Source organism: Falco peregrinus, chromosome 14 (assembly GCF_023634155.1).
Source record: "Falco peregrinus isolate bFalPer1 chromosome 14, bFalPer1.pri, whole genome shotgun sequence".
NCBI lineage: Eukaryota > Metazoa > Chordata > Aves > Falconiformes > Falconidae > Falco > Falco peregrinus.
Genome location: NC_073734.1, coordinates 2,394,093 through 2,399,682, shown reverse-complemented (window position 1 = coordinate 2,399,682; position 5,590 = coordinate 2,394,093). Strand labels below are relative to the sequence as shown.

The window sequence follows — 5,590 nt, the reverse complement described above, 5'->3', positions numbered from 1 at the left end:
TGCCATCTGAAATTGTACAGCTTGAGGCACTTTTATGTAAAGCCAAGAAAGCTCAACTCAGAAGGCAAAGATCCTTCTGACGGCAACGGATCATCTCTAACTACAAGACACCTTCCCGCCCACTGAAACATAGCAGAGTTAAAAGCAGTTTTTAAATTCCAAGTGGAGACATTCAAAGCTTGAAAACTACAGGACATTCTCTTCCTAGCACAAAATAATCAACTTTTTCCTACTTCTCTGCAAACCTTAACCCCAGTGTTTTCACACTGCAGCACAGAAAGCCAGTACCCACAGCTGCACAAGGACTTCCAGTGCCAGTGTGCAAAGCATTGAGGAGTCTGGGCTCAGTCCTGGCAGTACAGGAGTGATCCACCTCAAATGCACTGCACAGTCTGCACCGGGGGGTATCACAGGCCAATAGTTAATCACTGCTTTTCCTCCCAGTAACAATAAAAAGAGAAAAAAAGAAAATCTCCTTACACCCATGGCTCTTCTTTACAGGCTAGAGGTTTATGGAAGTGATGACCCATTTCACCCAACATTCAAGACACCTTTTGAACAATTTTCAGAACTGTCCCAAAAACCCCAGATCTTACACAACAATCAGTCCAAAGAAAGTACAGAGGTCTCTGCGCTACTGGACACATGCAGGAACACTTGTGTTTACTGGACACCTTTGTAAAGGGAAAAGGCATTACACCAGCGTACCAGATCCTTGCCCAAAAGACTTTTCAAACCACCTGTTTGTTGATTCAGTCACTGCACTTCAACCCTTCCACCCACGACAACATCCTCTCAGGGGGCAGACTTGCCTGCTTGATCACAGAATCAGTCAGCAGAGTTCATACTGAACCAAGCTAAAAGCTGGGCCCAACCTCTACGTTCATGGTTGGGATACACGGCTCCTATCACAGGGCTCACATGGCAGTCCCACCTGGGTTACGTATCTGAAGTTGCATTTCCCACGGGTCAAATATTCCTCTTCACATCTGCCTTGAAACTGAGGGCTCATGGTCAGCGAGAGAAGGGAGTTCCTTGCCTCCTGTGCAGTCAGGCCATGTTCCCCTGCTAAAGGCAGCCTGCTCAGGCCTCCCATTTGTGTACAATCTGTTAAAAGAGTAAAATCAAGTCTGAAGGTTATTCATTTGCTTCCTTAAACATTCTACCATTTGCAGCATTCGGCCCCCAGAAGATGACTTCTGACATAGCAACTTCTCCAAGCAACCCGCTATAAAAGGCAGGTCAACAGAATCACCAACAGCCAGGTCTGTACCCTTGGGGAGACACTTTCAAAGCTCTTTGGAGGATCGCACTGGATCTGTGTGCTTTAGACCCCACTGCGTGGATTTACTGTTTTACTGGCAAAGGTTTTATGTACCACACGTGAACATCTTCAAAACACCTACTGTAATGGTCTCATGCATAAACAGACACAATGATCCTCTAATATCACACATGAAGAACTCAATGGATGCTCCTACCAAGGCAGTGGTTCCCTTCTGTAGCCACTGAACAAGCAAAAGGATGGATCAGAATGACATTATCAAGCTCTGAAGCAAAACTTCTGTCTTCCTTTAGCTGTCATTTAGAGCTTCATTGAGTGCTGAAGAGTGTCAGCCTGACAGCTCTGAAGCATGAAGAGCTTGATCCTCTGTGCCAGAACCACACTGGCACTGGCCACACAAGCTGCCTGCGTACTCGCAGGGTCAGGGTCAGGGTCCGGGTCCGGGTCTTTACTGCCCTGCCACCGAAACACAGAAGTGAGGAAAGTAAAATGGAGATAGAAGTGTTCTTTCTCCACATAATTGATGCTGGCAGCTTCTTGCCTCCAGCATTCCTGCACCTCAGGAGCTTGGGAAATGACAACAAATATGAAAGTTCCTGAAAATAATTTGCCTGACACACCACAGTGTAGCACTTCCGTATGCCCACACCACACTTCTGGCTCCCAGCTGCTCTCCTGCGCTTCCCTGTAGCTACCTGGGAGGCACCTTTTCCATCTCCTCAGATCTGGCCAGCTGAAGAACACCCAACTCATGGCTCTAACATTCTTCCCCTTCCTCTCAACGTCTTCCTGGTGGTCTCAGCTTTCTGCCCTCTAGATTAGGGGTCTATCATAACAGGACAAGGATAGCACTGGGGTTTTTTTTTCTGTAAGGAAGCCAAATACTTAAAACTCTTAATTAAAATATAAAAATTAAGAGGAAGGGAAAAGCCAAAATGACAGCCAAGTGGAAGTTTCATTTGGTGCTCAAACTACCTGAATACTTATGCTGCAGCTGCAGCCGAGAGCTGGCCCTTAGATGCCTGATCAGGATAAAGCCCCAAATCCTGCCACTAAGGTTTCAAATGACAAAATAACATCATCTAAGGGAAGGCAAAATGGATAAACACAAACATCGCCGTATGTTTACAGGGCCTTCACAGCACAGTGGTTCTCTGATGGCACCCAGAATTTAGTAGTATGAAGAATTACAAAGGTCAAGTGCTATTTATAAGCAACGCACCCTTAAATCAACACTAGTGACAAAAGAGCCAAGCACTTGACTTGCAGAACGGCAGATGATTCGTGACTTTCTCCACAGCTTCTACTGCTGCTGAAGCTTACAACCACCTCACCATTTGGGAACGACATCCGTTGCTAGTGTTGCTCTGGTTGGAAACTCAGCAGGCTGGCACGTTCATTCCTTCAGAGCCAGAAGGAATTTGTCATTACAGGAATTCTCATGCCACTGAACTGGCAGCAAGGTACACAAGCCTCTTAATCTCTTTTTATACTTCTACACTTGTGCCATAAAACCATTCTCTACTCTCCATCTCACCAGCTCTCCAAGCAGAAAAGTCCCATCTGCCACACACTTGTCACAAACTACATAGGATATGACACAGGTTTCAAATACATCAGAAAGTATCAAATGAGAAACTTTAAAACATAAAAGAAAATTAAAAATAGGTGGCAGTGGGAAATTATTTTCTACCTTTAGGTGTTAGGTTCACAAGCTGCTAGTAGTTAACATTAATGGCTCACTATTTCAAGGTCATGATGGCAACAGTTCTGCAATGTGTGGATATCAGCAAGAGAATTGCTGCCTTGCACCCGTTCAGGTGCTCCACCTATACCTTGTCACAGATTTGATTTTTTTTGATTTTTTTTTGTTTTGTTTTGTTTTAAATGCTTATCAGGGTAGGATCTGCCTACCAAGACCAGATTTTAAGTGAAGTTACATTATGCTCCTCTTGATTTAAATACAGCAAGATAGCTCCACTGCTACATTCGGCCACAAGAACGTAAAGACCTCCAGCTCCATAGTCACCCATACATTATTTTTGTAAGGAACAAATGACTAAACATGGAACAACACTATGAAAAAACAAAAGAATGCACACAATCAGCATTTCCCTATTTGGACCAAAACCCGAACATCTCTAACAGCAGATAAGTCTGAATTAAAAATCAACCACATCCAGATCCCAAATGGGGTAGGGGTTATTGTATGCCACAGACCTGGACTTGACTATTGAAGGAAATCACGCACTACGGAAAATTTGAGGTGGTTCTGCAGAAGTTTAACTAGAGCCTTGGCAACTTCACCTGGGACATGAAAGGTACGTGTGCTACAGTACCACCCGCAATAAAGGAAACTAGTCTCGCAGTTTGAGTTCAACACCACATCAGCAAACAAAATGAGGCTGCTACATTTGAGGAACACTGATGGAAACCTCACCTGCCATCCCAAAGTTATGCTACGGCATTTCTTCCCTTTTTGCCAATTTCCTCAGCCTTGGTACATCTTTTGCAGAATCTGAAGCAAGGGCCCACAGCTTCTTCCTGTTTCTAACAGTGAATGTCTGGGTTTCACACGTTGGTTTCTTGTGCGGTGCCAATAAGACCCAACACTTGCCTTCATAAATGCATCCGTACACTAGGCAAGAAAAGGAAAATTACCAGTCACGACACTGTACTGCCCACAGGGCAACAGAGTGCCCCACTCGTAAGAGGATTGAAGACAGTAAATTACCCTCAAATATCTTCATAAAGAAGCACAGTTTAATCATGTGCTTTTAATCTGACTACCGACACAATCTAACAAGAAGACACATTAAGGGAAGCAGAGCTGTAGTTAAAAAAGTGGGGCTTCTCTTTCCTCTCCTGAGGGTTTAGCATCCAGAGCTGGCTGAAGTTCTGAACCTGTAAACCGCTCCCCCATGCTTGTATGCTCGCTCTGGGAAACAAAGATGGCCGTTTGAATTCTTTTGCAGGTACAATCTTTCTTTACTTTTGAGTTGGAATGAAATGAAAAGCTACCAGCAGTCCCACTTACCGCACCATAGAGACACACCTATGGTCCATGCACATGCCTGCCCAGAAACGCATGCAGAGGGAAGCCATCCCTTGGGTATCAAACACAGAAACAGCACTGAAAACCTTGACTTCTGAGAGTCCCTGCAGCATTCTCCCAGGTCAATACACAGCATGCTTGTGGCAGGATCACCACTGCGTGTGCGTCACTTGCTTTCATTTCCATCTTCATCTCTAACCTGGCACTTGCCACCTCCAGAATGCAGCATGCATAAAAGCAATTCCGTTTACTACAAGCACAGCACCGTGTGAACCTTCTGCATGAAGCCCGGTATTTAAAGAAATTGCTATAAAGAATAAAAATCTGCCGGCACCACTGACACACAGACACGCTGTGTTTTCTGAACAGGGCCGATACATTAAACCTGCAAACTAAGGACTGCGACAGCTCGCTCCTTGCCCCTCTTCTTTTGCCCTCAGGCTGGTGCAGGAGCTCCTTTCACCAGAGCAGGCACACCACAGACACAGCCTCACCGAGGGGAAGGGTGGGGAGGGGATAAGGGCAGAGGGGGAAAGGAAAGACCCACAGAAGCAGCTTTGCTGCCCACTGCCAAAGTCACAAGCCGCTCACGGATCCTGTCCCCTCACCCTGCCTGTGCTGGTCTGTGCCTCTGTCCCCCTTCCCGCCCCTCCGCTCCTCTCCCTAGCCCTCTCTCCCGCTGCTGATCCTGCATTCCTTGCGGCACCCCCCCTGCCCCTCTGTCTCTGTCCCGCTCGATCCCTCTGCCCACTCCTCGTCAGTCCCTGTCCTTTCTCCATCCCTGCCCAGCCCCTCCTGCTCCCCCTGCCCCTCTGGCCGCCTCCTGTCCCTCTCCGGCCACCCCTCCGCCTTGACCCACCTCTCCCTGCCGCTCGGTGCCTCCCTTCCCCTTGTCCCTGTCCCACGGGGGCTCCGGGGCCGGGGCCTGTGCTTGGACAGCCCTGGGAAGGGGCCATGGGGCCTACAGGGCCCGGGCTGGGGGCTGGTGTCCCCCCAGGCCCCGACTGCAGGGCAGCGATGTCCCATGGCCTGCTGGGAGAAGGCGTGCCCCGGGGCATGCTGGGAGCTGTAGGCCCGGGGCTGCCCCATGGCCAGGTTGGTCCCGGGGCATGCTGGGAGCTGTAGTCCCGGGACCACTCCATGGCCAGGTTGTTCCCACGGCATGCTGGGAGCTGTAGGCCCGGGGCTGCCCCATGGCCAGGTTCGTCCCGGGGCATGCTGGGAGCTGTAGGCCCGGGGCTGCCCCATGG

General features: G+C 48.4%; 1 long non-coding RNA gene across 1 annotated transcript; it reads right to left on the bottom strand.

The window, feature by feature from the left end:
• Positions 1–928: 928 nt before the first annotated feature.
• On the bottom strand, positions 929–5,358 carry LOC129785714 (uncharacterized). The gene is made up of 3 exons (XR_008749841.1): positions 5,200–5,358; positions 3,726–3,923; positions 929–1,107 (listed from the first exon to the last, which is right to left on the bottom strand). It is a non-coding gene; the product is annotated as an uncharacterized LOC129785714 (long non-coding RNA).
• Between the last annotated feature and the right edge of the window lie 232 nt (positions 5,359–5,590).